This window comes from Leptonychotes weddellii, chromosome X, assembly GCF_054177405.1.
Source record: "Leptonychotes weddellii isolate Sample4059 chromosome X, ASM5417740v2, whole genome shotgun sequence".
NCBI classification, from domain to species: domain Eukaryota; kingdom Metazoa; phylum Chordata; class Mammalia; order Carnivora; family Phocidae; genus Leptonychotes; species Leptonychotes weddellii.
In genome coordinates this window covers 80,150,193-80,174,331 of record NC_138385.1, presented here as the reverse complement: position 1 = coordinate 80,174,331, position 24,139 = coordinate 80,150,193, and positions in this window count along the sequence as shown.

The following is a 24,139-nucleotide window of genomic DNA, read 5'->3' as shown; positions in this document are numbered from 1 at the left end:
AGTCTGTAGTTTAATGGGATCCACAGTGATTTGTGTACAAGTTCAAGTTTGAGAAACATCTGATCTACATCATCTCAAGCCTCTCAGGGCTCAACTTCTACTACAAGTGGCGGTATCAAAGCAGCTGCTAAGCAAATGAAAATTCACCACTTTATGCCCTACCCTTCAACACATTACCTGCTGCCCAGGTGAATGGTGTTTCTTTCATCCACTTCTCAGCAGGCTCTTATTGTCACTGAGTTTGGTGCCACTGGCAATGATTAGTCAGCGTTGTGGACCTTAACTGGCTTCAGGGTATTCTAGACTCAGTAGTTCTAAACCATGTTGTCTCACTTCCGAGAGCTGTAATTCTCAGTTCGGTCCCAAGATTCTGATGATGTGTTAATTGACTAATGAAGATAGATGTTGGTCCCTCTTCAGGTACAACTTAAAAAACAACTTATAAGACTGAGGAACACTAAGAGTGACCCCTGGCTTCTTGCGAATTCACTCTGAGACATTTATGCAGCTGCACGACACGTAAATAAATTGCTAGGCACCTAGAAGTAAAAAGCAGAAGTTCAATTATCCAAGTCATCTCAAAGTATAGCACGGAACAAAGTACAAAAGGGCAGCTAATCCCCACTGATAAAGACCATCAAGTACAGAGAGTCACAGGCCTGGAAATGATATCTCTAGGTAAAGTAAGAGGATGAAGCTGCATTGTTGTGGTTTTAAACTCTGGCCACTTTGACATTTGCTCTCCAGACTCCTTTTAAGTTCCTTATCTTTAGCCAACACAGTTATTAGATTTTAGAAACTCTCACCCCGTCTTCTTAATTGACAAATCGACAAACAAAAAATGGCGTGCCAGTGAATAGTGTTGAGAAGAGAAACCGCCCATGGAAGCAAAAGTAAGCAAAAGATGGCCTGTGTGAAACCTGATCCAGGGCACACGGTGTCTAGAGAGAGTGGGTACAGGATCTTCGGCATGCTTGAGAGAACGAAAGCAGCAGACAAGTAAAATTTACTTAAGAAATTATAAAAGCTCAATTATATATGAATAGTTGGCAGTTAGGAGAAAAAATAGAAAATAAATAAAAGTTATTCATTACGAGAGTTGCCAATTATGACCGAAAGATGGGCTGGTAACCCTCACAGGGACCGATTTTTCATAGCTGGTGGAGAATCGGGGTGATTGACACCGCCATTCTGTATTTTGACACCCTTGCCCTACCGTGAACTAAGTGAAGCTGTGATTTCTGATAACCCTGTATTATTTCTTGACAAGATATAACCAATTTTGATAAAGCAAGACAGATAAAGCAGATCGGTAGGCATAGTCAGAGGATTACATTTTTCCAATATATTCTTCTATTCAATGTCTATTGCAAGTTTTCTCAAAATGTTTGGAATATCTTTACCAGTTCACTATCACTTTCATTTCAATCTCTGGACACTTCTTTGGTCATACGTTTTAATACTTTGTGTGCGTCCAGGAGGGAGAGCATGTATTTTGCGTGCGTTGTGCCTGCTTTGGTGTTTCTTTCTTTTCTTTTCTTTTTTTTAACTTTGACTCAACTGAAGTATGCTGCTGTTGTTCATGGCTTTTCTGGAGTACATTTCTCTCTAAGAGAAACAAGCTTCCTTTTAGAAGAAAAACCAAATCTGGTTTTCATTCTTTGCTCAAGTTTCTGAGGGCAAGATTAAGTAATATAAGAAAAAATAAATATATTAAATTTGTGCTTTGGAGTCAGCAAAACTAACATAGAAATTATCTTAAAGGGCGTGGTTTTAATTATTGATAGGCCTGCTGCAAAAGACTCTCAGCTATTCCATGCTTCTTCATTCTACTTTCATTATCCTATCCTTTTAAATTCATTGTGTTTTCCTGAGGATTTTCGATGTTTACTTCCATTCTCTAAATCCAGTGAAAGAAATAGAAAAAGAGAGAAGTAAAACAATCAAAAGACATTTCTAAAGTATGTGTACATGACTTGCTTTTTCCCGTTTAAAAAATCTTACTCCTCTTTATTCCTTCTTCTGCTGTTGTCATATTTAGTCTCTCACATGATCCACATCCTGACTTTTTTTTGGAATAAACAAGCAGTGAATCACATTGTCTGAAACCACACACACACACACACACACAGACACACACGGACGCACACACAGCATGCATGCCTCATACTGTATTATTTATATGACATCCAATCCTTGTTAATATCCTTGTCTCTCCCCAGGAAATATGTAGAACTATCTTTCCCTGAAGTATAGTCAAATTTCACTTGGATATGAGCAATTTCACCAAACTGAAAACTCTGCATATTTGGGGATAATTTTCCTACTGCTGTTTTACTGAATATGGGGCTGTTTTTGCCATTACCAAGCCAGATTCATGCCAACCAACAAGTCATCAAACCCAAATTTAGGAGACAGCTAACTGTTTTAAAGGAACAACCAGCCAAAATATTAAAAATCAGGAGTGTCCTGCAAAATCCAGACATGCGATTGCGGAATCTGTGGTACAAAATGTTCACTCTGTCCTTGATCTCTGTTCTTGTTCAGACTTTACTGTTTAAGCCAAGCATTTGAGTGGCTTTTTCACCGCTCCATTTTTCCTTCACTCTTCCGAATGGTTTTCCAACCATGCCTGAGTTTCTCATCATATCTGCTAATGTTGCAATGCTTAGTCTTGTAAGGTGTTTCTTGCCTTCCTATCATCCTTTCTGGGAACTATCAGAAGTGTAAGATAGTAGATTACGTGCAGAAATGAAAATAGTTTTGGTGGCAATCATTAATAGTGCTTTAAACAGAAAGAAATCAGAAGTTGAGATATTAGTCTAGATTGGGTTAGAGTTGACTGTACTCTGAATAATTTTTTTGACAATGACTCCATTAGAAGAAAAAGTATGGAAAAGCATTATATAGAAAAAAAATGCAAAGCCTGTTTGGAAACAGCTAAGATATGTGGATACTAAAGAATGAGAAGTTGGAAATGATTCCACCATTTATGGGTAACAGGTCTGTTTGAAAAAACATGATTCAAAAGGCAATTTCCAGAAAGAAGAATGGTGGTTGCCAGGGGCTAGGGGGAAGGGAGGAATAGGGAGTTATTGTTTAATGGGTTTAGAGTTTCAGTTTTACAAGATGAAAAGAGTTTTGGAGATCAATAGTAGTTATGGTAGCACAACATTATAAATGCATTTAATTCCACTGAACTGTACACATAAAAATGGTTAAAACAGTAAATTTTATGTTATGTGTTTTTTACCACAATAAAAAACACAGGAAGCAAAAAGGCAACTTAATTGTTTTCTTCCTCCAAGGTCTCTTTAAACATTTTTAGTGTGGGGTAATCTTCCTCCACTCTTTATTGATATCTCTTACAGAGCTCATGGGTGTCTGTTCACTTTCAGAGAGTCCCATTGTTACTTTAGGTGGCAAATACAATCTCAATTCAGCGATTATAATGTCCAGCTGCAGTATAGTAATTGAAACTCCAAATTTTAGTTAGCATTAAAACTTCTCTGTAGCTCAGGCTTAATTCAGGTTGGACATATAAAGCTACTCTTTTTTTTTTTTTTTTAAGGAATGCTGCATCTATTATAGGTCTATTTTTATGTCGTTGATCAGGCTGAGGGGTTTAAGAGATATGGAACTGGTCCTACTTTATATTCTTTGTAAATCTAGTAATTGGAAGAGGGAGTCTCTGTCACCCTCACTCTGGCATCCCAATATCTGTTCTCTTTGGCACCTTATTTAAATTTGAGGCAAGTTCAATTATAAGACCCTGTGACAATGTACTGTCATATTTGGCCAGAAGGTCGGGAAAGAGAAAGGATACTGTGGCTATGTCTCAAATGGCTGGTGCAGGACTGCCAGAGAATTGAATGTCGTGGCACACTTGTATTAATGACCCAGAGTATGAGAGATGTGAGTGGCTCTAAATCGGATTTCATTGCACATCATTTTTTTTTAAAGATTTTATTTATTTATTTGACAGAGACACAGCGAGAGAGGGAACACAAGCAGGGGGAGTGGGAGAGGGAGAAGCAGGCTCACCGCAGAGCGGGGAGACTGAAGCGGGGCTCGATCCCAGGACCCTGGGATCATGACCTGAGCCGAAGGCAAACGCTTAACAACTGAGCCACCCAGGCGCCCCCATCATTTTGTTAATATTATTATTAGTTAGGCTTTATTAAGCGCCCACCAACCGCTAGCATTTTCTGTGCGTTTTGCACGTGCTTTTTCATTACTGAGCAAATACAACCACACAGAAATAGGTGTGAGCACTGCTTTTCAGGTGAGGTAACCAAGTGGCGTAAAGATTGAGTTACTTACCTAAGGCCACACAATTAAGTAGTAAAGCTGAGGTTTCTATTTTATGTCATCTGAAAGTGATAGAACATCAAGATGGCTTCATTATTCCCAATTGATTTTTTTTTTTTTTACAAAGAGGCCTAAAACTCTGTTATGCCCAGGGAACAAGAGTTGAAAAGCACTGTTAATTGCCTTTTGTTTTATTCCTGCTAGTAGACTTCAGCTCAGGACTGACCCTCCATTCACCCCTTTTCTTCCCCTGGCATTACTAATCGCCTTTCTTTCCACCTTGAGACTTAGTCTTTCAGACTAAGCAGTATTTATAAAAAACATCCACCACGCTCACTTTGTGTAAGCATGGTCTGAACTAACACAAACCAAAAAATTTTAAGACTACTATATGAACCAAAGATGAGTGAAGGCATCTTAAGCGAAAGATGATCAATGTAGGGAAACCTGTGTCTCCTAGTTCAGATTTCTTTTGTCCTGTCATACTTTATATATCATTTAATGTACCATGATTTCATGTAAGAAATCTATTTCTACTCAACCAACTACTCAAATTAACTAACACTCTCCACTGTCTCTGTAAAGCAAGCCAACTGATGCCCAAGGCATACTCAAGACTCAGGGCTAGTAGGCTACTCTTTTATAGTCCCACTCACCATGGAAATGAATGTTTACCAGGAACTATTTGTGTTTGTTATGATACCAGCTTACAGTGCTTGTGCATGGTCTGGTAATCATCAAATTAACTGTGGGAGAAGCAATGATAAAAAATGGGAAATAATTAAACAAAAATCCAGATGCAGTCCAGATTCAGAATGTCTCCTAAGTGTCTAAGTTCTCTTTGTACTTAAAAAAACCAAAACAACAGAATAATCATTTATTCATGAAAGATATTAGGAGACTTTCATCAGTGCACTCTTATTCAAAAGATGTATGTTGGGCTTCTATCACAAAATTGGTAAATAGGTGCTCAGTCTCTGAGGAGGTCCCATTTTACTTTGAAGAACAAGGATTGAGAATATGAATGTGACATCAAGAACTGCCCCCTACCACACACACACAAAGGAAAAGTTGGATCCCTAGACTAGGATACCTCTGTATCCCATAAAGGATCCAAACTACCAGAAGCTTCACCCCAGCAGTGGATAAGCAACCATCAGAGAACCAGAGTCCAGCTGTGACTCCATATGGCAACAACACAATGATGTTAGAACCAGACTTTGTAATTCTCTACGTGGACAGATTTGGAGAGAATAATAGATTCTTTGAACCAAGTAAACTCTTTTTTTCTTGGTTAATGCTAGCTAAAGCCCTCAAAAAAGACAAATTGGCCATAAGGACGTGAGGTTTTAAGCAATTTGAAAAATAGAAGCGATATGATATGGTTTACATCCCAACCTATTGAAAAAGGACATAAGCATTAAATCCCATCTTAGGAAATGTTGTTAGATTGAATATAAAATGATCTAGTTATCTTTCCAGGACAAGAAATAAATTTATGTAATATTTATTTGCAAGTGTAAAAAGTTACAGATTTAGAGAAACCATAATTTGTGTAAAAAGACATTATAATAGCTGCATTTATTTTTTTTTAAGGATTTTATTTATTTATTTGACAGAGACACACTGAGAGAGGGAACACAAGCAAAGGGAGTGGGAGAGGGAAAAGCAGGCTTCCCGCCGAGCAGGGAGCCCGAAGCAGGGCTCAATTCCAGGACCCTGGGATCAAGACCTGAGCAGAAGGCAGATGCTTACCTGACTGAGCCACCCAGGCACTCCTATAATATCTACATTTAATTTAAGGTCATGACCTGAGCAGAAGGCAGACGTTTAACCGACTGAGCCACGTGGGCACTCCTATAATATCTGCATTTATTTTAAGGTTATTCTCTTGCTTTTGGTTCATCCAGTAATTTCACTTACAGGGACATATCCTAGAAAAATTCTTTATAGCTTTTTATATTAACTTCACTGTTTTGATATTGCAGTTGGGCCAATATTTGCACTCAACTCCATCCAGGTTAGTTGTTTTTTGAATCACAAAAATCATGTGAATTTGCAGTTAAAACAACCAAAGCCAAAGCAGGTAGATACGCCCTTTCCTCACTCATGAAAGAGTAGGGCAGATTTTGGCCTTGGACCAGAGCGTTACTTGTTCATGGGCAGTGCAATGAGCACAGATAATGGAAGAATGTAAGAAGCTGCATCCTGAGGAGAAACCAGGTAGACCATGTAAACAGATTTTCAACCCTAAGGTGCCAGACCAAGAAGTGTAATTTAGGTATATGGCAACCAGATGGAACTGAGGGAATGAGATGATATCTAGGAGGTTTGCAATGGAGAGGGGAGAGTAGAATGTTCTCTGAGAAGCAGCAGTAGCTGCCATAGATCTTTACAAGACCTCCAAGGCCTTCCACTGTTTAAGAGGGAGCTCTCACAGGTTTTCCCATCGCCTGAAAGCCAGTGGGTAATTTATCAGCTGAAGACATATTTTTCAGTGTTCACTGGGTTTATCGTACACTCTTCTCACTTTGTGGAAACACCACCGGGCATGAGTGAGGTGGGGATGGGTATTGTACTGTGGTATAGGTAGGTCCTCAGAGTGAGTTATGTCCAAAGCACCATAAATAATGTACATCAGTTCCTGAACTCTAGAGAGACAAGTCCAGAGAAGCATCTGACACATTCTACCTCTAAGCAAATTGCCAACCCTAAAACCATTTTTCTTCACAGTCACATTTGTTCACATTCAACTATTATTTTTATTATACTAACAAGCCAGTAATGAGTACATTAGAATATGGCAATGTGTGTCCATAAGACACTGCAGACTGTACCATGTACTAACTACTTATAATCATTTCTTGTCACTTAGAATGTACAGAGAGGAAAAGAAACACAACGTTAATTTATTTTAATGATAATTTTTGAAAATAGAATGAATAATGGGAAAAAGATGCATTTGGATTTCAGGTCCTAATATAACAATAGTTTTTAAGAAATGTGTCTGTAAACATTTTATATTCAGCCCAATACTATGAGAACATCAGAACTTTTCATTCATTGTTCAGTTTTATATACAAGTCTGTTTATTTTAATTTTTAATTGAAGTATAGTTGATGTATAATATATTAACTTCAGGTGTACAACATAGTGATTTGGCAATTCTGTACATTACTCAGTGTTCACCACGATAAGTGTAGTCACCATCTGTCCCCATACAACATTATTCAATATTATTGACTATATTTCCAATGCTGCACTTTTCATCTCTGTGACTTTTTTTATAACTGCAAGTTTATACCTAGGATCACATTTTTTATTATGCATATTTACAAAAGGGAGTTATATCGATTTAACCAATAACAATTAAATGAGGGCTCATGTATCCAACATGGAATTTAGAATAGAGAGTTAGCACCCAAAAGCCCCCTGCATGCTCCTCACGGATCTCCCTTTCCTTTCCTCCGTCTAGATGGATTCACAGTCCAAAAATTTATATTATTTTCTCTTATTTTATATTTTTACCCAATAATATCATGTTTAGCTTTATATCTTTTTTTTTTTTTTTAGATTTTATTTATTTATTTGAGACAGAGAGAATGAGAGAGACAGAGAGCACATGAGAGGGGGGAGGGTCGGAGGGAGAAGCAGGCTCCCTGCCGAGCAGGGAGCCCGATGCGGGACTCGATCCCGGGACTTCAGGATCATGACCTGAGCCGAAGACAGTCGCTTAACCAACTGAGCCACCCAGGCGCCCTAGCTTTATATCTTTTAGTGTGATACGAATAAAATCCTACAGCGTGTCTTTTTCTGTGACTCTTTTCTGAATTTCACAAACGCTGATGCATGTGGTTCTGTTTTTTTCATTTTTTCTGCTGTATAATATTCCAGGGCTTATTGGTACAATGAATGAATATTTGTTCATTGTCCTGTGGAAAGCCATAACAGCTGATTCCATTTTTTACCTTTAAGAGCCATACTGTTCAGAACATTCTGGTAAGCATGGCTTAGTGCCTATGTGCAAGTGTTATGGACTAATGAGTGAAATTCTGAGTCATCCAGTCTGCTCTTGTTTACTTTTATTGGATGATACCAAATTATTTTCCAATTTATGCTTCCACCAGCAGTGCATGAATGTTGGAGGAGTTCATCCAGGAGACATGGCCTCAAGTTGACCTGTGTGCTGGAGTAGGGCAATCAGAGGATCCTCACCACCCCACCTCCCCTCTCCCTGTCTTTGGAATGTATATTCCACCTGCTGTTCCCATGCTAGAAGCTGTTCTAAGGCTGTAACCTTGAGAGGATAAGGTGTTGTTGAGACCTTCTGGACGGGACACATGACCAAACCCTGTTAAAACCTATATATCAACCTTCAGATTCTGACAGGCAGGTGTGAAGATCTACTTGTCTTATGGCCACCCGAGACAAATCTGATTAATAAGTTCCCTTGCTTATTAAACCTGCCCCCTAGCAGTCTGGAGTGGCCTGCCTTTCTCTGGTCTTTCCTTGCCCTTTGGGTCCAGGGGCCATTTTGTGAGCCAACAAATATCGTTTCTGTTGCTCCATCTCTTCATGAACACTTGGAATTTCCGAAGAGCCTGAGGAAGAACATCTCAGAACTGTGTACCTGCAGGAGGAAGGAGGGAAGCACTGATGGATACATGGGCCCTTTTATCCTGTGGGCTGAGATAGACTCACGGGGTATTAACGACGCTGTATTTTTGGGTTTCACATGGGTGAGTGCAAGCAGGGTCATGCAGGTGACTCTTGCCAGCATGGTCCCAGGAAGGGAGAGGTATAGGATACAGCCCCAGGGGAGGGCGCTCCTGAAGGTAACTCTTGAGCAAAGTCCTTAAAAGCAGCATGGAAATGGTTGCTGCAGCAGGAGATGAAATAGGAGTTGATATACAACAGTGCTACTCAAGAAATTTTATAGTTTTTGTATTTTTTTTTGTTTTTGTAGGTGTCCCTTTATCAAGCTAACAGCTCTTTTTTTAAAATTTTTGTCAGTTTTATTGAAGTAAAAGAAACAAAATAAACTTCACCAATTTTAAGTGTGCAATTCAATGATTTTTGACTAATGTATATAGTTGTATAATCTCCACCATCATCATGAGCTACACTTCCATCACCCCAATAAGTTCCTTTGCAGTCAATCCCTCCTCACCCCACCCCACCCTACCCCCACTCCCAATAACTTTGCAATCAATCCCTCCTCAACCCACCGCCACTCCTGCCCCATCACCTAGATTTGGTAACTGCTGATCTGCCTTCCATAGTTAATGATAGAGATTAATGCTTCCCTTTTATATCTAGTTCTCTAAAAATTCTTAGTAGGAAAAAATGTTGAATTCTATTAAAAGTGTCTCCTTGATGTGTTTAATGATCATGTGTTTTTCCCTTCTATAGTCTCTTAATGTAGCGAATTTTATTGATATTTTTATTAATTTTAAAATAATTTCTGGGATAAATTTAAAATAATTCCTGGGATAATTACCAATTTGGTAATGATGATTTCTTTTTTTCAACGGGAATATATTCAGGTTTTGGTAGTTTGTGAGTAGTGCATCTGTAGTCATGAAATGTTTCTCTAACTTTCCAAACCATACTCTTTGAAAGGAAGTCATTATATAGTTCACAAATAAGGAGTGGAGACATCCTCTCCCTCCTTGAGGGAGAAGTATTTACATAAATTATTTGGAATTCTTCAGCATGGGAGACTTGTTTCTTCATCCTTAATTATTTGTTTATTTAATCATTTATTTATATCACCATGGTCTCATGGATATTTATTTTATACTTTGGGTTACAATTCAATACTATGTTATTTATTTTGTTACTCAAATGTTGGCTCCTATGTTTCTTTTGACATATCCAAATCATTGTGCTATATTGTTTTGTTTTGTTTTTTCAAACACTTCCTTTCTTTCTGTCATTGAAGGATGCTCCAAGCTCATTGTGTGTATTTTCAGCCCCAGTCCTAGAATCAATCAGCCATTTCTCCAAGGAGCCCAGTCCTATAACTTTTTAGTACACTAATTAAAATTTTTTTTGCTACTGTTATTATGTCATCATCAAATGAATTGGAAGAAATAGTCCTTCTTTTTCTCTACTGGAAAATTTGGTTCGTTATTGGAACTTTTTGTTATTTCATGTTTTCTGGAACTTCCTGTAAAGCCATCTGATTCTAATGTGTATTTTTATGGGATAATTTAACTATTTATTCCGTGTTTTAATAGTTTTCTATTTTTTCTAATTGAACCAGTTTAAGTAGGTTGCAATTTTCTAGACATTTTTTCCCATTTCATCTAATATTTTTAATTTACTAACAAAATTATTTATAACATTTTATTTCTTTAATCACTATAATATCTGTACTTATGTCATCTCTTTCACTCCTAATATTGTCTATTTTGCCTTTTTTATTTTGTTTTATTTGTTAATATGGCCAGAGATTTGTGCAAGTTGTTAATCTCTTCAAATGTTTTTTGAGGTTTTGTGGGCCTCTTGTCTTTTGTTCCTGTTTCATTTATTCATGATCTTTATTATTTATTCCCTACTATTTGTGGGAAGTTTGTTATATTGTTCTTATTTTATTCTTAGGTTGGATGTCTGGCTAATCCTTTTTATTTTATTTTATTTTTTATTTTAATTTGTTTTTAAGATTTCATTTATTTATTTGAGAGAGAGAGGGAGAGAGAGTGGCAGAGAGAGAGGGAGAAGTGGAGCTCGATCCCAGGCCTCTGGGATCATGACCTGAGCCGAAGGCAGATGCTTAACAGCTGAGCCACCCAGGTGCCCCTGGCTAATTATTTTTAAATGATTCTTCTTTTCTAATATATATACTGAAGGCTATAAAGATTGCTCTAAGTACCACTTTAGTTATATCCTACAGTTTTGATATATATGATTTTGGTCATTTAGTTTAAAATATTTTATAATTTTATAATTTTATTATGATTTTTTCTCTGATTCAAAGTTTACATAAAAAAGTACTTTTAAGGGGCGCCTGGGTGGCTCAGTCGTTAGGCGTCTGCCTTCGGCTCAGGTCATGATCCCAGGGTCCTGGAATCGAGCCCCACGTCGGGCTCCCTCCTCGGCGGGAAGCCTGCTTCTCCCTTTCCCACTCCCCCTGCTTGTGTTCCCTCTCTCGCTGTGTCTCTCTCTGTCAAATAAATAAATAAAAAATCTTTAAAAAAAAAAGTACTTTTAAATTTCCAAATTCATTCTTTCTTTCTTTATTCAACCAGTATTTGTTACATAAAGATAAAATACCAGGGACTTCTGTAGTCACTAGTGATACAACACAAATAAAGCTGAATAAAAACTTTAGGTTCCAGTAGGTTGCATTCTAGTGAAGAGAAACAGGTCATAAAATTAATACTTGAGATGGTGTGAAATGATTTAGATAAAAACTAAATAAGGTAGAGGAATAAATAATGAGTTATGTATAGGGTGTTGAAGGCCTCAGTAATAAAGTAATATTTGTAAAATTACCTAAAAGAGATGAAGGAGTGAATGTTCAGATATCTACAGGAAGGATCCTGGCAGAAGAAATAGCAAGTGAAAAGTTTGGAGGTTGAGTGAGGCTTAATGTGTTAATGGGACAATGGAGGCCAGTGTACCTGGGGCACACTGAGTAAAGGAGAGGGAAGGAAATGAGATTGGAGAGACAAAACCAGCTGGAGGGGTAGGTGCGTTGCCCTTGTGGGCTATTATAATGACTATGGATTTGAGCTTTCACTTGTAGCATGATGTGAAGCCACTGGAGAAATCTGAAGAAAGATATGATTCATCCACGTTAGGTTTACCCATGATCACTCTGGTTGTGGAGTTGAGAATAGAGTCAATACGGATAAAGGCGAAGCAAGAAGACCAAAAAAAAAAAAAAATGCATTGCCATTTACTTTGTATTAGAATATGGTCGATTTTCATAATGTTCCTCAAGTTCTTCCAGAAAACATAAATTCTTCATTCACTGTATGCAATGTTACACATACATTCATTAAGTCAAACTTTTCATTGTGGTGTTCAAATGTTCTGTATTCTTGCTAAATTCTTATCCGTTTGATCCATTAGTTACTACAGATATGTGTTAAACTCTCCCAATGTGATAGTTTTTGTAATTTCCCATTTAATTTTGTCAGTTTGTGCTTTGTACCATTTGAAGCTATACTATTAAGCCCATATGAGGTAAGAATCATTATTATCTTCTGGCAAATTGAAACTTTGATCACTATGCAGGATTCTTTTTATCTTCAATAATTCATTGGTCTTAAAATCTGCTTGGGTTGTTACAAATATATTGACACTACCTTTGTTTTGGTTAGTGTTTTCCTGGTGTATCTTTCTAGTCTTTGATTTTCAGTCTTTCGGTATTTTGATAGTTGAGATAGGTCTCATGTAAACACCATATGGCTGGATTTTATTTTATTTTGTATATAGTCTGGGAAATCATGGTCTTTCAGGTTGAGTTTAGTCCATTTACATTGTTGTAGGGTTACTGATATACTAAAATTAATTTCTCATATCTTCACAGATTCATTTTGTACCCTCTATCCCTTATGTTAACATTCCTAGTTTTTCTTCTTGTTTATTATAGTTTTCCATTATATTTATATATAGTACACTATGTCTGTTCCTTTTGATGTTTATCTTATTTATTTATTTATTTATTTATTTATTTATTTATATTTTTAATTTTTTTAGAGTGAGAGCGCACACACGAGAGCTCTGGGGAGGGTGGTTGGAGGGCTGGGGTGTGGGGCAGAGGGAGGAGAGAGAATCTTAAACAGGCTCCACACCTAGCACGGAGCCTGACGCAGGGCTTGATCTCAAGATGCTGAGATCATAACCTGAGCTGAAATCAAGAGTCAGAGGCTTAACTGACTGAACCACCCAGGCACCCCTCTAGCTATTTATATATGCATACTTTATTTAGTCTCTTTCACATTTTCCAACGCTCTGTCTCCCTGAACTTCTTTCCAGAGAGTTCTTTTGGATACATCTTTCATTTATTTCTTCTCTCTTCAGCTAATTTGCTATTTAACCCACTCTCAAAATTTTAACTTTAATTATTATGGTTTTAATTTCTATAAATTGTTTTGATTTTATTTCAGATCTGCATTTTTATTTTTTTATTGTTTCTTATTTCTTGTTTAAATTTTCAGACCTCTATTTCTTGTTTTGAAATATATAACCATGGTTATTATATATTCTGGTTCTGATGATTCCAGCATTGGAATTCTTTGCACAACAGATTCTGCTTCTTAGTTACGGTAACTGGGTTCTTGTGGCTTTGGTATTTTTTTCTGTGATCTCATGTCCCTTAGATTGTTATCTGTGGGAGCGATTTGAAGACTGGGTTATAGTTGTTTCCCTCAAGAATGATTTGTTTAATTCTGCCAGTCATCTAAGGGTCTAGAGAACTTATTTTAGACACTCCTCTTGAGGTTTCTGGTTATGTGACTTTGGGCTACAAATGTATATGAGGACTGCTTGTGTTTAAATATTGTTAGGGGAGGTTGTATTCCCCTGCATACAAGATGAGTGTCAAGACAGACCCGTTTTCTTATTGCCCCCTTAGTGTGCCAGGTTTATTTCTCATTTCCATTCTATGGAAGGTCTATCCCTTCTGGATCCTAGCTTCAACCTGGGAGCTGTATTAGACTTGGGCAAGCCCTAGGCTCATGCCCCTGTTCCTGTGCCTTTCATAGCAGCAGAGAATGCTCTGCTCAAGGTCACCAAGGTTTATAGATGCCCTGAGCATAAAACCTACCTTTAGTCCTCTTTTACATTCTGGGATTTTTGTTTTCCTTTTATTTGTTGTAATTTGTCCATTCTTTATTTCTTGCCAGGTCAGCGGTAACATTTAAAAACAGGTTTCTATTTCATGCAACTTTTTAATATTTTCCTTAGAAGGGATGTTCAATGTCTCAAGTCTCTGCTCTACTGCTTGAAATAAAAGCCACTTCACACACGCTCTCCTTCCCTTCATATGTATTACTTTCCTCTTTTATGTGTTTGGCCTCTGTGAATATGAAGTATATTGTTTTCACCTTGACCCTTTCCCAAAATATTACGTGCTGTGAAGAAAGAGGTAACTGTGATAATGAGTTAATCCTGATAATTTGAAAGTTATTGGTAAAAATTGGAGAAAACAATATTTTAGCATGTCTCAGGAAAATATCCAATTATATTATCACCCAAGTCTACTAGAAATCAGCAAAATATAAACCATAGTTATTAGTATACAATGTGGACAACCATTTTCCAAATTGGTAGTCTGAAAGCTAGAGGTAAAAACTGCTTGATTTAATCTCTATTTTAATGATGTGTTTCTTCACACATTCTCCAGCAATCCTAGGAAATCAGACAGGTGCTATGACAGAGAGATGGATAAAACACAATCTCTGAACTTCTGATTTCTCCCTAGTCATTGATTTCCTTGTAGCCATGGAATGGATACCTAAAAGCTCATGGAATTTGATCATAAATCATCAGAATCTTTTATAAAATACTGATAACATAAGCTCCTCCACAAGAGAAATGTATTTGCTATTAAGAGCTTGGATCAAAATAAGCAAGACATTATCTTTATGTATATTCAAGGAGCTCACTGGGTGGTATTTTAGCCTGACCAACAAAAACATAAATTGTATTGGTACAATTGATAGAGATTTATAGAAAACATTATGAGATCACATAGGAAGACCTCTGATCCAGTATCATGGGGCTGAGGTGTTGAGCCATAGTGGACTTTGTAGGGAAATGGGAGATTAGGTAGGGGAGAGACAGCTGATGCTCACCAAACGATCCCATCTATGTTTTACAACTTGCTTTGCAGTTAGGTTAGGCCATGTAATGAGTTCTGGCCAATGGATAATGAGCAAAAGTAGCATAAGTCACTTAGCTAAGGCAGTCGAGAGTGGGAGTGCATCATCCATTCTGCTTTGCCTGCTGACATGACCTAGGAAACTGTGTGTTCTAGATGGTATGGCAACAACATGGAAAACTGACCAGTCTTCATTAGACTTCACAAAAGTCAGAAAACACATCGATTGTGTTTAGTTATGAGATGTTCTGACTATAGCTTCAGGCAGTGTTAATTACCTAGATTAATACAGTAAAGTCTTAGTTTTGAGATCCCCCAAAACAGACCCCAACAGTGGGATTTGAAAACAAGTCGTTTATTTGGGAGTGGACACCAGTACACACCAGAGAGGAAGTAAGACGGTGAAGAGATGATGGTGAATAAAAAGATTTTTTTCATGCAGTTGCTGTGGAGAACTTGAGCTTGATCATGCTGGGGAATTCTGAGGGACAGTGTAGAATATACACTTCAGAGTTATTCCTAAGTGATTCCTAAGGGATGAGGGAGTGGGAGTTTTTATACACCAGCTCCTGTTGGTCATCGGTAGAGGGTTTCTCCTGGGAAGTGTTGATTCTCCAGCACTTTTTGCCAGCCATACAGGTGAGAAAATGGGCCTTTGTGGCCAGAGAATGTGATCAATTCAAGAAATGCAGGTGGGCACAGCATGGTTTCACTTGTATGAAGACCCAATACAACATGACATACCCTGGAACTATAAGTAGTTGATGGCTGTTGAAGTGTAATGTGAAAGGCTGGATGGAGTAAGAGAGGGCTGAAGAGATAATATGGCATCTAGTAATGAAGGCTCTTGTTGGCCATATTAGGACCTTTTATCTTTTGTATTGTTGGTGGCAGGAAGCTGCAGATGGATTATAAGTGCAGGAGTGATGGGGTCAGATTTGTACTCTAGACCGGTCACTCTTGAGGTTATTTGGAGGATGGAATTGAAGTGGACCAATTCAGTGATTGTTACAGCTCTTCAGTGATGAGGCCACAGGACTTGAAACTATGACAGTGATAATAGAGACAATCTTGAAAAAAGCTAATATTTGGAATCAGTATATGCTACATATATTATTAGTTTTTCTTTAAGATTTTATTTATTTGAGAGAGAGAGAATGGAAGCACAAGGGGGTGGAGGGGCAGAAGGAGAAGCAGACTCCCTTCTGGGCAGGGAGACCGATGTGGGGCTCAATCCAAGGACACTGGGATCATGACCTGAGCCGAAGGCAGAAGCTTAACTGACTGAGCCACTCAGGTGCCACTAGTTTTTTACATAAGAAGTCACTTAATACAACAACCATATCAATAGGAATTATTATTATAATACCCATTTTTAGGAAACTGTGGCCGAGAAAGTTTAAGAACATACTTTGCTGAATATCAGAGTTGAGAGGTAGATGAGCTTGGACACAAATCCGGATATGTTGTTTCATAGTCTACACTCTTAATAAGTCCAACACCAGCTGTTAGTCAAAAAGAATGGATTCATTAACATTATTTGGTAAAATGAGCAAACTGTGGTGATTTCTAAGGGAGAGGAAAGTGTGAAGAATGACTCCAACATTCTTACCATGGCTAAAATGTAAGATACACGTTTATAAGCAATTTTTTTTAAAAGAAAACTTTTTATTGCATAAAATGCTACTAAGAGACATTTATTTTAACAACAGCAAAAAAAGTGAAGTTTATTTTATCCCTACAGTTAAAAAAAAAAATGAACCCTGAATTGCACTAATTTCTTCCAAGAAACTGGTACACATATTTGTGGCCAAAGAGCTAAACTATGAAATAGCTCAATGGCAGAGAGTATAGTATTTTGTTTACTGGCAATTTGGCAGAAAGAGTCTGCTGGCCTAGGAATAAATAGCCCTTTCAGCAGGAGGGGCTGATTTTTGTCATGATGTGAAAAGCAAACCTAACCATGGATAAATAGTAGCATTATTTATGGTGGTCATTTTACATAGATTTAAATTTTTAGACATATCTCTTAGAGACAAAGACGTGCTCTGGTTCAAGTATTTTCTCTAACAATGGCTGAAATTATGTGGAAAATGAACTCGAATGTTACTTTTGGTGGTACTGATAGCCAAATAATCACCATGGGTGTTGTTGTGGTTCTATTGTCTACACTGAGGGTGATCGTCATTAACTCTTCATTTGAAAGTACATTTCCCGAGATCAAAGCTTTAGAAATATATTTCACACGCTAGGTGAGTGCCGTAGGTGAAACGTGTTAAATGTTATTAGGAGCTGTAGTCTCTTAGAAGAGGATGCTTAGAATTGACAATATTCTTGTGGAGATGATCTGGGTATCATGATTTTTTTTAAAATTGTAATTTAAAAACACATAACATGAAATTTACCATCTTAATCATTCCTTGAGTAGATTTTAGTGGTGTGAAGTATATCCACCTTGTTGTGAAACATCTCCAGAACTTTTTCATCTTGCAAATCTGAAACTCTGTACCCATTAAACAATAATTTCCCTTGCCCACCTTCCCCCAGTCCCTGGTGACCACCCTTTTACTTCCTGTTTCCCTGAATTTGACTGCTTTAGATACTTTATATAAGTGAAATCACACAGTATTTATGTTTTTGTAACTGGATTAATTCCCTTAGCATTATGTCCGCAAACTTCATCCATGTTGTAGCATGTGACAAGATTTTCTTCCTTTTTTTTTTTTTAAAGATTTTATTTATTTATTTGAGAGAGAGAGAATGAGAGAGAGCACAGGAGAGAGGGGAGGGTCAGAGGGAGAAGCAGACTCCCTGCCGAGCAGGAAGCCCGATGCGGGACTTGATCCCGGGACTCCAGGATCATGACCTGAGCCGAAGGCAGTTGCTTAACCAACTGAGCCACCCAGGCGCCCCAAGATTTTCTTCCTTTTTAAGACCGAATAATATTTCATTGTATGAGTATACTGCATTTTATTTAGTTTTTAATTTGTCCAGGGCCCCTTAGGTAGCTTCCACCTCTCAGCTCTTATGAATAATGCTGCAATGAGCATGCAGATGCAAATGTCTTTTTGATATCCTGCTATCAGTTTTTTTGGATATGGGATTGCTGGATTGTGGGGTAGTTCTATTTTTAATGTTTTGAGGAGCCTCCATGCTATGTTCCATAGCAGTTGCACTATTTTACATTCCCACAAAAGTGCACAAGGCTTTCAATGTCTCCACATGCTTGCCTACGCTTGTTATTTTCTTTCTTTCTTTTCTTTTCTTTTTTTTTTTTGATAGTAGCCATCCTAATGGATGTGAGGTGATAGCTCATTGTGGTTTCAAATCGCATTACTTTGGTGATGAGTGATGTTCAACATCTTTTCATATGCTTGTTGGCCATTTATATATCATCTTTGGAAAAATGTCTATTAAGGTCCATTGCCATTTATTAATTGGGTTATTTTATTTTTTGTTGTCAAGTTGTAGGAGTTTTAAAAAATGTATATTCTTTGATATCAATCCCATATCAGATACATGGTTTGTAATTATTTTCTCCCATTTTGGTAGGTTGCCTACTTACTTGGTTGAGTGTTTCTTCTGATGTACAAAAGTTTTCAAATTTGATGTAGTCCCATTTGTCTATTTTTTTGCTTTTGTTTGTTCTTTTGGTGTCATATCCAAGAAATCATTGCAAGTCTAATATTAGGAAGTTTTTCTCCTACTTTTTCTTCTAGAACTTTTATAGTTTTAGTCTAACATATAGATCTTTAATCTATTTTTTAAAAAGATTTATTTATTTATTTGAGAGACAGAGAGAGAGAGAGAGCAAGAGAGAGCACGAGCAGGGGGAGAGGCAGAAGGAGAGGGAGGGGAAAAGAATCCCAGGCAGACTCCCCAGTGAGTGAGGAGCCCAACATGGGGTCTCTCATGACCCTGAGATCATGATATGAGCCGAAATCAAGAGTCAAACACTTAACCAACTGAGCCACCCAGCCTCTTTAATCCATTTTGATTAAATTTTTGTATATGGTGTAAGATAAGGGTCAATTTTTCTTTTTTTTTTCTCACGTGGATATCCAGTTTTTCCGGCACCATTTGTTGAAGAGAGTGTCTTTTCCCTATTGTGTGGTCTTGGCACTCTTGCTGAAGATCATATGACCATATGGGATCTCTGTTCTATTCCATTGGTGTATTTGTCTGCCTTTTTTTCCAGCACCACACTGGTTTTTTTTTCATTTTTAAAAATCTAATTCAATTAATTAACATATAATTATTATTGGTTTCCAGGGTACAGGTTTGTGATTCATCAGTCTTATATAATACCCAGTGCTCATTACATCACATGCCCTCCCCAGTGTCCATCACCCAGTTACCCTATTCCCCCTACCCACCTCCCCTCCAGCAGCCCTCAGTTTGTTTCCTATAGTTAAGAGTCTCTTACGGTTTGTCTCCCTCTCTGGTTTTGTCTTGTTTCATTTTTTCCTCTCTTCCCCTATGATCTTCTGCCTTCTTTCTTAAATTCCACATATCCGTGAGATCATACGATAATTGTCTTTCTCTGATTGACTTATTTTGCTTAATATAATACCCTCTAGTTCCATCCACATGGTTGCAAAGGGCAAGATTTCATTTTTTGATGGCTGTATAATATTCCAGTGTGTGTGTGTGTGTGTGTGTGTGTGTGTGTGTGTGTGTGTGTGTGTACACACCACATCTTCTTTATCCATTCATCTGTCAATGGACATCTGGGCTCTTTCCATAGTTTAGCTATTGTGGACATTGCTGCTATAAACATTGGGGTACAGGTGCCCCTTCTGATCACTAATTTTGTATCTTTGGGGGTAAATACCCAGTAGAGCAATTGCTGGGTTGTAGGGTAGCTCTATTTTCAAATTTTTAAGGAACCTCCATACGGTTTTCCAGAGTGGCTGCACCAGCTTGCATTCCCACCAACAGGGTAGGAAGGTTCCCCTTTCTCCACATCCTCACCAACATCTGCCATTTCCTGACTTGTCAATTTTAGCCATTCTGACTGGTGTGAGGTGGTATCTCATTGTGGTTTTGATTTGTATTTCCCCAATGCTGAGTGATGTTGAGCATTTTTTTCATGTGTCTGTTGGCCATTGGATGTCTTCTGTAGAGAGATGTCTTTCATGTCTTCTACCCATTTCTTGATTGGATTATTTGTTCTTTGGTTGTTGAGTTTGATAAGTTCTTTATAGATTTTGGATACTAGCCCTTTATCTGATATGCCATTTGCAAATATCTTCTCCCATTCTGCTGGTAGTCTCTTTGTTTTGTTGACTGTTTCCTTTGCTATGCAAAAGCTTTTTATCTTGATGAAATCCCAATAGTTCATTTTTGCCTTTGTTTCCCTTACCTTTGGAGACATGTCTAGCAATAAGTTGCTGCGGCCGAGGTTGCTGCTTGTGTTCTCCTCTAGGATTTTGATGAATTCTTGTCTCACATTTAAGTTTTTCATCCATTTTGAGTCTATTTTTGTGTGTGGTGTAAGGAAATGGTCCAGTTCCATTCTTCTGCATGTGGCTGTCCAATTTTTCCAGCATCATTTGTTGAAAAGACTGTCTTTTTTCCATTGGATAGTATTTCCTGCTTTGTCAAAGATTAGTGGACCATAGAGTTGAGGGTCCATTTCTGGGGTCTCTATCCTGTTCCATTGATCTAGGTGTCTGTTTTTGTGCCAGTACCATGCTGTCTTGATGATTACAGCTTTGTAATAGAGCTCAAAGTCCAGCATTGTGATGCCACCAGTTTGGTTTTCTTTTTCAGTATTCCTTTGGCTATTTGGGGTCTTTTCTGGTTCTGTACAAATTTTAGGATTATTTGTTCCAGTTGTGTGAAAAAAGTTGATGGTATTTTGATAGGGATTGCACTGAGTGTGTAGATTGCTCTAGGTAGCCTAGACATTTTAACAATATTTGTTCTTCCAATTCATGAGCATGGAATGTTTTTCCATTTCTTTGTGTCTTCCTCAATTTCTTTCATGAGTGTTCTATAGTTTTATGAGTACAGATCCTTTGCCTCTTTGATTAGGTTCATTCGTAGACCACACTGTTTTTTATTACTGTAGCTTTGTAATATGTTTTGAAATCAGAAAGTGTAATACTTGTTTTTTTCTTCTTTCTTAAGATTGTTTTGACTGTCTAGGGTCCTTTGAGATCCCATATGAATTTTAGGATTTTTTTTCTGTACCTTCAAAAAATGCTGTTGAGATTTTGATAAAGATTGCATTGAATCTGTAAATCACTTTGGATAATATGGACATCTTAACAATATTAAATCTTCCAATCCATGAACACAGGATGTCTTTCCATTTATTTGTGTCTTCTTTAATTACTTTTAGCAGTGTTTCATAGTTTTTAGTGTGCAAGCTTTTCATCTCCTTGGTTAGGTTTATTCCTAAGTGTTTCATTCTTTTACATGCTATTGTAAATTAAATTGTTTTCTTAATTTCCTTTTCAAATTGTTCTTTGTTAGTGTATAGAAATGCAACTCATCTTTGTGTGTTGATTTTGTATCCTGCAACCTTGCTGAATTCATTTATTAGTTCTAACAGGTTTTTTTGTGGAATCTTTGGGGTTTTCATAGAATCATAGGGTTTTCATATCATCTGCGAAAAATAGATATAATAGTTTTGAAATGCCTATCGGGGGCCTGACACCACAACATTGGCTGTAAAATTGTATCTTAATCAATTGACAACGAAATGTTTTCTATTGTTCTGTCCAGGGAAAGAAGTACATTGAGCTTTAATTTCAATGAGTCAGAAGAACTGATATCAGACTGCATCCAAATAGAAATGAAGTGTCATTTTTATGCACTGATTCTAATTACTGACATTTCTATTTAGTGATGCAAAAGCATCACTAAATAGAAGTAAAGTTTAAGTTCCATATCCCCCAAAGATTTTTTTTACAGCACTGTACATAGATAGGTATGTAGTATGGAGGGAAATGTCATCACTGCCTCAGAAAGGTATTTCTTTTAAAGACTTTACAAATGAGATTAATAGTCAACCAAGAGCAGTATCATCTCACGTTTGGAAAAAAAGTTTTGTTAGTACCATTCCTTTCATCCCCACAATACTGTCACAGAAATGGCTATTGTCATTTCCTTTTCCCAAGTTAATTTAAAATATTTTTTGTTTTAATTATTCATTTAAGATTATTTTATATTTCCTAGTCTTTTCTACTTATAAAACAATTAAAAATACTCCTAGCTTGTGAATCTTTTTGAAACTCCCACCAATAGGAATTTGAGTCACTGGTTTCATGTGAGTCTTAGGAAACCATTATTATCTATCCAGAAAACAATCTACTGGTGATAGAAATAAGTACATAAGTAACCATTTGCAGATTATGAGGCAACTATCCATTGAATTCCACAAGCACCCAACAAAGAAACACCTGCTTGAAAAGCACAGCGGAGAAATAGGCAGCAGGTGCCATCCTCTTGGGATTCGCTCAGAGTAAAACAATCTCTGGTTCCATCGAGGCAGAAAGAGGGTGTTCATTCTTGCAGCTGTTATTGTTCTCTTCCCTAAAAATTCAGAGTTACATTTATAGTTTATTTATAAATGGATAGAAAATATGTCCACATTTCCAAACTGACACATTTTGAATACCTCTCAGTCTTTCCAGCTTGCTAAAATTGTTGCTTCTTTACTTACTGGATGACTGATTGCTCGTGAAACTACTTTTTTTTTCAGTCATCGAAGCTACTTTATTTTTGAAACTCATATTAAAAATAAGGTAATATTTACAGAATTATACGATTTGAATTGAAAATGACCATTTCAAGCTATGACTCTTCCACTAACTACCTGTAAGATCTTGAGTCAGGGCGTTAACCTCACAGTTTTGTTTCTTATGGGCAAAGTAGGGTTGCTCTGATTACTAAATGCATATGGTTCAAGGTATAATTGCTGAATGTATGTTAGCTGTTCTTTTATGCTAAAATACGCTAGAAATACGAGCTCCTGGGTAGCTCAGTTGGTTAAGTGTCTGCCTTCAGCTCAGGTCATGATCCCGGGCTCCCTGTTCAGCGGGGAGCCTGCTTCTCCCTCTCCCTCTGCCTCTCCCCACCCCTGCCCCCTGCCGCTGGTGCTCGCTCTCTCCCTCTTTCGTTCTCTCTCATGCTTGCTCTCCCTCTCTCTCTCAAATAAATAAATAAAATCTTTTAAAAACATGAAATAAAATACCTTAGAAATACCAAGATATAATAAGCGAATTTGAAGGGTTTCTTAATGATCACCTATCCCAATCCTACATTTAACTGGTGAGGAAATTGAGTGAATTGCTGGTGATTACAAAATTAGTTAGTGGCAGAATTAAGGTTTGGATCTAGATTTCTTAATTGATGCCCTAATTTTCGTGAACATTTCTTAATTCTAGTTCTTAAAAAGAACATTTCTTAGTTTAAAAAAAAGGAAAAGAAACAGTTAAAAGCAGTTGCTGACTACTCAAGGCAATTTCTAGTTGTAATAGCACTTTCATGAATAAAGAATCCAATAAATAAATATTATAGTAACTCCGGATGTTCGATGTAGAACAAGATAAAGTGGCCAGATGGTTCGTTTCAATGTAAAAATATTTCTCTTGCCTATTTTAAGATGCTTTAAAAATCTAAAAGAAAGCACTTTCTTCTCTGATTTAGGAGGAGAAAAACCAGAACAGCAAAAGTGCAACTGTTGAGAGTGGCAAGGGTTGGGTTGGGCTAAGGCTGAACTCACCATCTCACAAAATCTTATCTTGTAACAAAGAGGGGATGGATCTATCCTGATTTTTCTATGGAGAAAGTAAACTCCAGCAGAATAAAAAGAGAGGATTTCTAATTATTTTGAAAAGTAATGCTTTCCATACTGCTATCGCAAGTACACACTTGCTATATTGATTAAAAATTCAATATTAAACTAGTTGTCATCCACAATACTGAGCGTATTACACATGTTAAGTTAATTTACTTTTAGAGTCATCCTATGAGGTA